This window comes from Lethenteron reissneri, chromosome 23 (genome assembly GCF_015708825.2).
Source record: "Lethenteron reissneri isolate LAM-NWPU_2019-01 chromosome 23, ASM1570882v1, whole genome shotgun sequence".
NCBI classification, from domain to species: Eukaryota; Metazoa; Chordata; class Hyperoartia; order Petromyzontiformes; family Petromyzontidae; genus Lethenteron; species Lethenteron reissneri.
Window position 1 is genome coordinate 10,606,616 of NC_083801.1, and position 12,839 is coordinate 10,619,454.

At 46.5% G+C, this 12,839-nt stretch overlaps 1 protein-coding gene across 1 annotated transcript in view; it reads right to left on the reverse strand.

The window, feature by feature from the left end:
- LOC133345958 (transcription factor CP2-like) overlaps positions 1–12,839 on the reverse strand; it is a 34,746-nt gene that overhangs the window by 3,862 nt on the left and 18,045 nt on the right. The window lies entirely within an intron of this gene.

Genomic DNA, 12,839 nt, shown 5'->3' on the forward strand with positions numbered 1-12,839 from the left:
TCCTGAGTCGACCCTCCCGGTCGAGCTTCTGAGTGGACCCTCCCGTCGCACTCGTTCCTGAGTCGACCCTCCCGGTCGAGCTTCTGAGTGGACCCTCCCGTCGCACTGGTTTCCAATGTTCAGGATCCGTTCCTTTATGCTGAAAAATCCCCCTGGATCCCGCCCACAAGGCGGGGCTTCCGATTTTTGCTGTGTCAGGATCTGTCCGTAGGCAGGTGTGTCCATGTGTGTGTCCGTATGTCCTTGTGTGCATCACTGACGGTATATTCCGTTGTCAACTCCCTCCATAAAACCCACGAGCAAACAACCAGATGTTACAAATTGTCTCGAAGTCGTCTCTCTGTCTGGGTGCAATTTATCTCTTGTCTGGCCTTCTTCATGAACCCAAAACACAGACGTTACAAATCGTCTCATAGGCGTCTTTGTTCGTGTTGCACAACCTGGAGGGAGGGGCAACACTCTCTCCGACCCGGCGCACAAAGAAATGGTTAAAAGTTTTAAGTTAACATTTGTCCCTTACTATTTCACAGTTATGATTCTGTATGTAACCTAAGGTCTGTCGTTTCCCATCGTGGTTCCCGACCCAAGTGTAGGTGTTTCCCCGAGCGTACACACACTCCTATCCCGCGCTGCGGGGATACAAAGACGGCCGGGATCTCCCTTTCTCTCCGACCCTGGGTTTAACATTGTTTTTTTTTTTATTATGTATTTATATTCGACCTGGTGGTGATTCATCCCGTTATCCTGGCTTTTCCATAAGTTTTACTTTTGTCTTTTCATGCATATACTTATTACTATTAATTTATTTCCGATATCTTAGGTTAAGGGGTAAGTTTCTTGATCCTAGGAATTCGTATTCCTTGGTGCCTGGATGGTTATATAAGCGGAATATAGTTTACGGTGAATAGCGTTAACATTGATGTTATGTGCGATATTATGTATTGTGATGTCTTTAACTTAACTTGTTTGTCAGGGCTTTACTGACACGAAGTTGCATTCCATAGCCCGCAGTCTTTGCCCCACCCTATCTCTGCTCGCCGTTGTTGTTGCCTGCCGTTAATTCAAGGCCTCATTAATTTCCGTCACCCCTGAGTAGGTGAGGGCGGTTGAACCTTGGAGTCAGTTCTGGTTTTTGTCTGCCTGCTTCTTCTTGTGTCCCCTGACCCCGGGAGTTATTATTCTACTTTATGGCCTGTCGAAGCCCCACTCGCTGTTGCTGGGCTGGTGTTGTTCCCGGCTTTTTGCTTACGTTTGCAGTTCGCCGTGCTCTTGATTTCCTTCCCTCTTCAACCTTATATTGACTATTCGCTCCTGTCTGGGTGCGATTCAATTTTGACTTAGGAAGGTTCTGATTGTCATATGCTTCGGGTCGAATTGTATAGAAAGTATTGAAGTATGGAAATAACATTTCATATTGACTTAATAATGGTGATGGTTCAGTAGGCGTAACTTGTGGCCTGGTTTAATTGGAGTGGGTGTGAATATCGATAACTTTAGCCTACCCTGTTGTTAAATTCCGACTTTAACGTTACTTTAATAGCAATACAGAATAATTGAGCTTTTTGTCTTAACTAGGCGAATGCGAACTTCTGGTGACCCCGCAGCCTTGTTGTTCAGCTGGGTCTGCCTCCTTGAGAGATATACACCACTCTTATTCTCGTCTCACTGTGGTCATCCAACCTTCTGCTCTGGGAGTGTTATTCTTACTTTCAGGTCAAAGGCCCCCTCACATCCAGACGCGCAGGGTTGTTTACATCAGCTCCCCCCCTGTGCACGTGTTCTAACTAGCTCGGAATTCCTGAACACACAATCAGTGATGATTCCTGGCTTTCTGTGGTTGTGATTTAGACAAAGGCGCCTCTGTTTTCTTCCATTGCCTTTGAGTCGACACTGCCCTATTATTTGCCCATGTGCTGAGGTCATAGAATTCGTTTTGACTTCAGTAATATTAACATTCAGTATTGGATTAGCAAATGGGCAATGGTTCATTGATGTAGCTCGCAGCCTGGTCTCCAGTTTGAGCGAGCGCGAGGATCGATAATTTAGCCTACTCTGTTGTTGAATTTCGAATTTTGACGTTACTTTAAAACCATGCAGGATGATTGGGCTTTTGCCTTAACTATGTCTGGCTGACACTCCCACTGTCTCTGCCGCCTGCACGGGTGACATGTGCCCGTTCATCAGGCCTTATCTTCCCTTGAAGCAACGTTGTAAATTCTGCCATCCTAGCCCTCCTCCGGTTCATTACTTAACAACACCTGGTGTTTTGCAGTTTGCTGCGCTTGGTGTGTTTCACTCATTAAAAAAACAAGTAAAAAGATAATATATAAAAATCATCAAATATTATTAATCTCAATTATGGAAGAAGGGTTAGTATACAACATTCCGCCCTTTTAAAAATGACCAGTGGTCAAATGGCCACGGGTTATTTTTAAAAAAATGTATACCCTTCTTCCATCATGAACCATCGATTGTCCTCAAGTTTTGCTGCTATTCCTTACAACGCGCGCGTACGTGTCACAACTTAACATGGTTATTTTGAATTGAGCAAAGAAAATTAAACAAGCGTTAAACATCGATATTGCGTTACATCGGTTCTGATACATCATGACTCCGACGAATATTCATTTTTGTTTTTGTTAAATCCTGGGAAACGCTAGGTAGCGGTTTCGAACGCATTTATGCGTTACTTTCCTCATGTTGCCTCGTTCACCACTTATCACTTCGATAATTCGATCACGGTTTTCGGGGTTCGTTTTTGTAGTTTCTTCTCTCACTCTCTGTGTCGTGGGAGTGTGTGGTGAAAAATTGTGCTGCACATAACCAGAATTCGCGCACCCGACCCACTTTGACCCTTGGTTCGAGGCATTCGCTCTCTCTGCGATTACATGCACATTTGCCGAGTCCGTGTGTCGATTTAATTCTGTCCCTCGTAATGTTGCCCTCTTTGTTTTTACTAGTGTGTTGGATTTCAACACCATTCCCGATACGTCATGGACATTCGTCTCCATTTTAGCACTCCGATCCACATAATTTTTGGTTTCCCTTGGATATTTTCCATTCAAAGGCTCATGCCTGCGCTCCTCAGGGCGTGTCCCTGCTGTCTGTTTTTGTACTGTCCGATCACGCTTCAATGCAACCCTGTCCTTGTATTCGATCCGCGCGTCATTTACGGGAGCACTGTCCACGTTTTTGCCCGCCCTGTCACTTGCAGCCTGCCTGTATTTCACATTGAGCGCCGGGTTTAACACCTCGGCGGGTGTGGCGCGTATGGGCTGCCCGCTCTCAATCACTGTGGATGGTTCATCACGTATTTGGACCGTATTCTGTGTTATTCCTCTATTCCCTCCTGGTATAGCCGGTGGAGGAATTGGTCGGAATTGTATCGATTGTGTTTGACCTCCCATCCTGCGATTCTCGTGAATGTTCGCATCCATACCTCCGCGGTATGTGTAACACCTTCCCGCTAGGTGGTTATCTTCCCATCTCTGTGCGTAATTTGAACCTTGCGTGTGTCGTGGGATGGGGTGTTGATATGGTTCTGCTTCTGAACCTCCCCCTCCTACGATTCTCCTGCACCCTTGGCCCAGTGTTTTTCCCATTTGGGTGCCAAATTTTTCCTGGATTGTTACTTCGCCATCCCTGTGGGTAATCTTGACCTTGCGCATGTCGGGGCATGGGGTGTTGGTATGGTTCTATTCTGAACCTCCCCCTCCTGCGATTCTCCTGAATGTTCGGCTTTGTGCCGCTCTCATTCTCGTGCCAACCTCTCTCTGGGTTATTTTGCCATGTGTGCGTGCGTTTCTGCTGCTCTCTGCATGGTGGGACTGCTCGGTGATTTTTATTCCTCTCTGAGAGGCTGGGTTCCTCATCCCTCTCCCTGTGTTCTGGATCCGAATTATGATTCTTAGCTCTGTATAACCATGCCATGTACGCCTTGCTCTCTATGCGGCGTAAGGATGCGGTTTCTGGATTCAAAACCATTCTCACCCTTTCTGTAATCTCTGGGCTCAAGGATTCAAAAAACATTATTTTGAACATTTTATCCCCTTCGTGGTATTGATTCACATCGCCTGCGTAATACGCTCTTTTAAATTGGACGAGGTAGTCACGTGGATCTTGGTCCATGCCCTGGGTCATCGATTTTACAGCATAAAACCCCTCAGTGAGTGTCGAATATTCTCCAAACTTCCGAATCACTGCCAGGCTCAATTGTTTAAAATCATTTCTAACCTTGTGTGGTAGTGACTTTACCCATGGAATAGATTCTTTATGTAAGGTCCGTTTCAACAAACTCGCTTTTTCATCCCGTCTCCTCAGCCCTCTAATCATTGCCTCCTCTTCCACTGTCGCGATATGTGTGTGGATATCCATAGTCTTATTGTGGGGGTCAAAATCGGGAATTCTGACTAGAGCCTTGTCCATCAACTTAAGGGTTTTACTGGTGAACAGGTATTCCGAAAGTTGATTGCTGACAGCGTCATCATCAAACAAGTTATCATCAGGCAATCTGTCACTTTGGTCTGTGCTGTGTCTCCTGTGTTTAAGTGGTGTGCATTTTCTGTGTGCGCGCCCAGTGCCGTGTCGCTCGTGTTGCCATTTCCCTTCAGTTTTTGCCTCTGCCCTTAGTGTACCATGTCCTGGCGATTTTACTTTAACTTTTGTGCGATCAATCCCTGGACTCTGTCCACGTACCCAAGAGAGTGATTTGATGTTACTTCCATATTTATTTTGTGGCTCAACGTCTGTGAGTTTCGCTGGTGTCGCGAGCTTTGACTTCTCCTCCCTCTCGAGGGCGTCTGCTGCTTCAATTTGTTGTTCTATTTGTTCTTCTATTGTAAGGACTCTTCCCTCTTGGTTTGGATCTAGGGCCTTCGTGGTTTCGGGCGGCTCAATTGAAAGTTCCTTTTGCGTTACTATCGGTTGAGTTGCCTTGGCTTCATCCGAGGGTAATACGCTCTTGCCCTTGGGTTCTCCTTCATCAGTTTGCAGTTCGTCGGTTTGGCCTCCAGGGGGCGGTATATACTCCATGAGGGGACGGTCTTTCGGTGATACTGACTCTAAGTCGGCTTCCTTTCGGACTTCTCTCAGTCTGTTAGTCATTAGCTGAGTGATTCGAATTCCTGCGGGGAGCTTGTCTTCGTTCCTGATTGTCGTTGATAGGTCGTCGAGCTCTTGTGTTATCACTTGGATTCCCGTGGAGTCTCTCATAACGTCTTCATCTTCTGAGTCCCTTTGTTTCTCCGGCATTGACTGTGCCCAAATTTGTCGGGATTCAAGGTTCACAATGGGTTTCAGGCGATTCAGTAGTTCGATCCCAAAAATCAGTTCTTTACCTGGGTATTGTACGACATATAGTGGATGGTTCATGTTGATTTTGTTGAACGTCAACTTCGTCATAACTTTGCCCAATGGTCGCATGTGGGTCCCTTCACATCCTGAGTAGGTAAGTTTACTTGGCATCATTTGTAGTGTTTCATTCTTCCTCTGGAGGGCAGTCTGGAGTTCGTCAAATAATTCTCTGGATATCATGGATATTTCTGCTCCAGTATCACAAAGGCCCTGGCTGGTCAGGGTGTCTTGCAGTATTACTTCCACGTGGACTCGTCCGACTGGTCCTACGGGAATCAATTCCCCCAGATGGTACCCTTTTCCCTCTGGTACCACTTCGGTGATTGCTTCGAGGCTTCTTGTCTTCCCTACGTTCACTTGGGCTACCTTTGCTCTGGGTGTGTCCTCCTCTTGTGTGGGTATAGTTGGTATTCTTCCCTTCGCTACTTGCATGGGAGTCTTCATACTCCCTAGGAGCTCTTTTTCCATCCTAATGTGGTGAGCATATCGATTCCTGTTAGCTAACGGTGGTCTATGCTCCATTGCTAGTGGAGGCGGCAGTGGGGGACGATATGGTAACTGGTTTGGTGGGTGTCGGCCTCCGCGGTGTAGGTATGGCCCGTCACTCTCTCCTCCTCCTCCATAATTCCAGCCTCCGCCCTCTTCTGCATTCCATGGTGGTGGCGGCTGTGGGTGCCATGTTCCTCTGGCCTCGTTCCTCCTCTCACGTGGAACGTTATTCAGCGTGTTGTGGACGGGTGTTGATTCTATTGGGTTAGGCGCCCTCTCCTGGGGGAATTCATGTTCACCCCGTGTGGCGCTAATATTATTCCTTGGAGATTCGCTTCCCTCCAGATCGAGGCATTCTTTATCTCTGGTGACGATGTGGGTTTTGGCTATGCCAGTGGTTTTCCGTCCGTTCACCCAGGCCGTGTGGGCCTTGCTTTCAATCTGGCGTAGGGAGGCAGTCTCGGGGTCCAACATCATTCCTACTATTCTCACTATTTCAGGTCTCAATGATTGGAAGAACATCACTTTTAAGACTGTCTTATCTCCCTGGGCATTGTCCACGTCCCCTGCGTAATATGCTTTCTTAAGGCGCAGGAGATAATCTCGTGGGTCTTCGTCTACACGCTGGGTCATCAACTTTGCCGCGTTCAATCCCTCGGATAGTGTGGAGTATTCCCCAAATCTCTTAACTACTGCTCGGCTCAATTGTTTAAAGTCACTCTTCACCCTATTTGGCAGGGAGGCTACCCATGGTCTGGCGGGTTCATGTAGGCTCCTTGATAATAAACATGCCTTTTCTGCTGATTTACCCAGACCCCGGATCTTAGCCTCCTGTTCTACTGTAGTTATGTGAGTGTGGATATCCCTGTTTTTGTTATGTGGATCGAAATAGGGAATTCTCACGAGTGCTTTGTCCATTAGTTTTAGTGTCTTACTGTTAAAAGTGTGTTGTTCGTCATCAGTGGTGTCGGTTCCTGAGGAGTGCTCCCTTGAGCTACCCTTGTCTCCACTATCACTGTTGTCATGTGTCCCGTGTCTGTGTCGTGATCTCCCTCTGTCCGAGGATTCGTATCTGTCCCGTTGCTTGTGTCTCTTGTTTTCCTTATGTGGGTCTTGTGATTCGTGCTTGTGGGTTGGTGTGCGTGATCTCCTTGAGCGGTGTCTATGTGGTGAGTGTTTTTGTCCTCGACCTTCATGCTGCCTACTACGTGTGTGGTGCCTGCTAGGTGAGGTGTTGAATTTATGTTTGTCTCGTGCTTCATGGTTATCGGGATTCCTGTCTCTGGGATTTTTGGTGCGGGTGGTTTTGCGTGGGTGATTTTTACATGTCATGCGTCCCTCTGGTGAGCTCTCTCTGGTACCCATGTCGTGTTGGTCATTGTCAGAGGAGTCAGTGTTAGATGAGCCGTCACCATCACGGTGGCTCTGCTTAACATAACTTTTGTAGTGCCTTTTGCACCTGTTACGTGGGTCAACTTGGCTCGGTGATTTCTGCTTATCCCATGGCTCATGCTTGTGTGATGTGCGTCTCTCTGGTGAGCTCCTGTTATCCGTGTCGTGTTGGTCATTGTCAGAGAAGTCAGTGTCAGATGAGCCGTCACCATCACGATGGCTCTGCTTAACATAACTTTTGTAGTGCCTTTTGCACCTGTTACGTGGGTCAACTTGGCTCGGTGATTTCTGCTTATCCCATGGCTCCTGCTTGTGTGATGTGCGTCTCTCTGGTGAGCTCTTGTTACGTGTGTCGTGTTGGTCGTGTTTGTGCGAGGTGCGTTTCTCTGGTGAGCTGTCTCTGTCATCTGCATCATGTCGGTCATACTTGCGTAGCGTGCGTCTGCCTGGTGTTCTGTTTATGTCATGTTTCCCGTCTTGCACCAGCTCCGCCCTTTCCCGCTCTATCATTACAGTGTATCCTGATGACTTAGGGTTAATTATTTGTCTCTCTCTAACGTTGGGGTGGTCGGCCTCATGTTTTCCCGTTTGTATTATTATTTCCTCTTCTCTCTCCTCGATTTGCGAGGGTGTTACTTTATCAAAATTGCTTTGCATAGTAGCCACACTCATTGTGGGATCTGGCCCTGGGCTACGTCCCCGTGGCTCGGAGTGTGGTAAATTGTTACTCCCGTATGTGTCCTGTGTATCAACGTCTGGGTGTTTCACTGGTGCATTTAGTGCGGATTCTTTCTCTCTCACGAGGGCGTGCAGACGCTCTACCTGCACCATTAAGGACAGTTTCTCTTGTCTCTCCCTTTCAAATTTTTCCTCATTCCATAATCTTTCTCTGTCTGTCTGTGCGATGAGATACGAGTCTACCCTCGCTATTTCTGCAATTTTTACGTCACGTTTGGCTTTGCCACATTTCATCACGTCCTTAAGTAGTTTCCTTCTATGGGCCTTAACATCTTCTGTATGGCTCCCCTCCCATATATCTCTCTGCTCCGTCTGCTGGCTAGCAGTCCGTCCAGTACGTTTTAACACAAATTCCCGATATTGTTTTTCCATAGATTCCATCTCCTCCTCAGAGGTCCACTCTGTATCAGTGTTATGCGTTGGTGTGTCAAACTCAGAATGTTGTGGATCCTGTGCCATCTCTATTATGTAGTGTGGTTAATAGACTTAAGAGTGTATCTTAATTCTAACATCTCATGTGCGTCGTGAGTTACTCTAGAATTCCCTTTCAGAGCACATATAAACAATTGTATCACAGGATGCGTCAGTTCAACTCGAGCAAATAATCTCAGCCCAGCTGTCTTTGTTATACTCTGCTACTCTGGTATTTCCCTTCAGAGCGCGTTTTGTTTGTATACCCCCGTTTACAATCACAAGGCAACGTTAGTTCACAACACTTTGATTAACACATCAGTGATTCGTTCCTGAATTCATGCATAAACTGTCTGCGAGAGATCCCGGAAGACGAGCCCCCATTATGTTGTATATGTTGGGTATGAAAATTTGTTATGTTGTATGCGTGCGTGGGTGAAATTATTATGTTGTATATGTGGGTTATGAATATTCAGTGGAAATAATAATAATTAAATGAAATTTGGCCAAATGTGTAATTATCCGGAAATATGTTAATTATGTAATTACGCACATTTTAATTATGCCAATTCGAGAGGTAATCGTATTAATTATGCGAGTGGGTGTAATTATGATAACGCAAGTCGTTATGATAACCAGACCCCGGTTCACCCCGTTATCGCTTTAACATTTACTGAGTATGTATTAGTGTGTTTATTAAGGTCACCAAGTTCAAATCTCAACGCAGAAGCAGATCTTATGCATAGATTTCAGGAAAGAATCACACAACCACTTCTGTATTGATCAATTTATTACTAATTCAACCTTAACTATGATATAGTATGCGAACTCTCAATCCCGGAACGTCAATACGGCATCAATACAGTATCATCAACGATTGTCTGATTTCACTTTGACAACTGCACATGGATCCCGCATAACGCGATGGTTGTTAGTGAGAGAGAGAGTCGTTAAAACATGCAAATACTATGCTAAGAAAACCTTAACGTTAATGAATGATTATACTCAATATTGTTCACGCAGTACCGCACTCCTTATTGATCATACGCAACCCTTATCACGTTGTTAACACCTTGGGTCACGGGACAGTTGAATATTCTGTAGAGGATGCGAGTACGTGCGGCGATTATGACTGAAGGATACTTGAAAGATTATACGGCGATAAAAAAAAAACACAATCAAAACAGTTACTATTCTTAAAGGCACCAATCTCAACAGATACATCGGCAGGTTATCTGACAGCAGAACGGCTCGGAGTAAGGGCCTGCGACGGTGCTCCTTTTCCGAAGATCGTTATCTTATACCAAGTTTACTAATTGGGGACCAGATCACCTGATAAGGATCCGGTGGGCCACCACTCCCCACGTGAGCGTGGCTCGGCGGAAGGAGGTGCCAAGAATCAGTTCGTATTGATGGATCTGTTGGGAATTTATGCGATTAAGAGTACAGCCCACTAAATATTAAAGATAAAAATTAAGAATACTCTTATACGACGGATGGCCACCACTCGGTCTCGTTGTGATGCCTTCCCAGCCACGGATGACTTATGGGTTCGAGTGTGTTTGAGTGGTAAGAGTTGTCTTGAATAGTCAGTGTTCGGAGTCGATTCTTTATGTCAAACAGACGCCTGGTGGTCGTGTGGTGAGGGGGCGGTGCGCGTCATACGTATCAGGCGCTCCCCTGTCACCGTGGTGAATTGGCTCGGATGGCTGTTGATACGCTGTCGCAGTTCGGAACCCGGTCGGTAGGTGGCGCCCACAACTCGCTCGTAGCGTGCAGCGCTGGATCGTCGCCAAGTCGCGACGCTCACCACCGGCGGCAGCGGAGATCTCCGGCGGCAGCAGAGATTGACGAGCTGAAGATGAGTCGAGCCGACCCGCTGGTCGCAGCTCGCTCCTGAGTCGACCCTCCCGGTCGAGCTCGCTCCTGGGTCGACCCGCTGGTCGCCCTCGCTCCTGAGTCGACTCTCTGGTCGCACTCCTGAGTGGACCCGCTCTGGTCGCACTCGTTCCTGAGTCGACCCTCCCGGTCGAGCTTCTGAGTGGACCCTCCCGTCGCACTCGTTCCTGAGTCGACCCTCCCGGTCGAGCTTCTGAGTGGACCCTCCCGTCGCACTGGTTTCCAATGTTCAGGATCCGTTCCTTTATGCTGAAAAATCCCCCTGGATCCCGCCCACAAGGCGGGGCTTCCGATTTTTGCTGTGTCAGGATCTGTCCGTAGGCAGGTGTGTCCATGTGTGTGTCCGTATGTCCTTGTGTGCATCACTGACGGTATATTCCGTTGTCAACTCCCTCCATAAAACCCACGAGCAAACAACCAGATGTTACAAATTGTCTCGAAGTCGTCTCTCTGTCTGGGTGCAATTTATCTCTTGTCTGGCCTTCTTCATGAACCCAAAACACAGACGTTACAAATCGTCTCATAGGCGTCTTTGTTCGTGTTGCACAACCTGGAGGGAGGGGCAACACTCTCTCCGACCCGGCGCACAAAGAAATGGTTAAAAGTTTTAAGTTAACATTTGTCCCTTACTATTTCACAGTTATGATTCTGTATGTAACCTAAGGTCTGTCGTTTCCCATCGTGGTTCCCGACCCAAGTGTAGGTGTTTCCCCGAGCGTACACACACTCCTATCCCGCGCTGCGGGGATACAAAGACGGCCGGGATCTCCCTTTCTCTCCGACCCTGGGTTTAACATTGTTTTTTTTTTTATTATGTATTTATATTCGACCTGGTGGTGATTCATCCCGTTATCCTGGCTTTTCCATAAGTTTTACTTTTGTCTTTTCATGCATATACTTATTACTATTAATTTATTTCCGATATCTTAGGTTAAGGGGTAAGTTTCTTGATCCTAGGAATTCGTATTCCTTGGTGCCTGGATGGTTATATAAGCGGAATATAGTTTACGGTGAATAGCGTTAACATTGATGTTATGTGCGATATTATGTATTGTGATGTCTTTAACTTAACTTGTTTGTCAGGGCTTTACTGACACGAAGTTGCATTCCATAGCCCGCAGTCTTTGCCCCACCCTATCTCTGCTCGCCGTTGTTGTTGCCTGCCGTTAATTCAAGGCCTCATTAATTTCCGTCACCCCTGAGTAGGTGAGGGCGGTTGAACCTTGGAGTCAGTTCTGGTTTTTGTCTGCCTGCTTCTTCTTGTGTCCCCTGACCCCGGGAGTTATTATTCTACTTTATGGCCTGTCGAAGCCCCACTCGCTGTTGCTGGGCTGGTGTTGTTCCCGGCTTTTTGCTTACGTTTGCAGTTCGCCGTGCTCTTGATTTCCTTCCCTCTTCAACCTTATATTGACTATTCGCTCCTGTCTGGGTGCGATTCAATTTTGACTTAGGAAGGTTCTGATTGTCATATGCTTCGGGTCGAATTGTATAGAAAGTATTGAAGTATGGAAATAACATTTCATATTGACTTAATAATGGTGATGGTTCAGTAGGCGTAACTTGTGGCCTGGTTTAATTGGAGTGGGTGTGAATATCGATAACTTTAGCCTACCCTGTTGTTAAATTCCGACTTTAACGTTACTTTAATAGCAATACAGAATAATTGAGCTTTTTGTCTTAACTAGGCGAATGCGAACTTCTGGTGACCCCGCAGCCTTGTTGTTCAGCTGGGTCTGCCTCCTTGAGAGATATACACCACTCTTATTCTCGTCTCACTGTGGTCATCCAACCTTCTGCTCTGGGAGTGTTATTCTTACTTTCAGGTCAAAGGCCCCCTCACATCCAGACGCGCAGGGTTGTTTACATCAGCTCCCCCCCTGTGCACGTGTTCTAACTAGCTCGGAATTCCTGAACACACAATCAGTGATGATTCCTGGCTTTCTGTGGTTGTGATTTAGACAAAGGCGCCTCTGTTTTCTTCCATTGCCTTTGAGTCGACACTGCCCTATTATTTGCCCATGTGCTGAGGTCATAGAATTCGTTTTGACTTCAGTAATATTAACATTCAGTATTGGATTAGCAAATGGGCAATGGTTCATTGATGTAGCTCGCAGCCTGGTCTCCAGTTTGAGCGAGCGCGAGGATCGATAATTTAGCCTACTCTGTTGTTGAATTTCGAATTTTGACGTTACTTTAAAACCATGCAGGATGATTGGGCTTTTGCCTTAACTATGTCTGGCTGACACTCCCACTGTCTCTGCCGCCTGCACGGGTGACATGTGCCCGTTCATCAGGCCTTATCTTCCCTTGAAGCAACGTTGTAAATTCTGCCATCCTAGCCCTCCTCCGGTTCATTACTTAACAACACCTGGTGTTTTGCAGTTTGCTGCGCTTGGTGTGTTTCACTCATTAAAAAAACAAGTAAAAAGATAATATATAAAAATCATCAAATATTATTAATCTCAATTATGGAAGAAGGGTTAGTATACAACACAAAGTAATTGAGGTCACACGACTGCCCGAGGTTGCAGTTTGTAGCCCATAAAGCGTTCAATTAC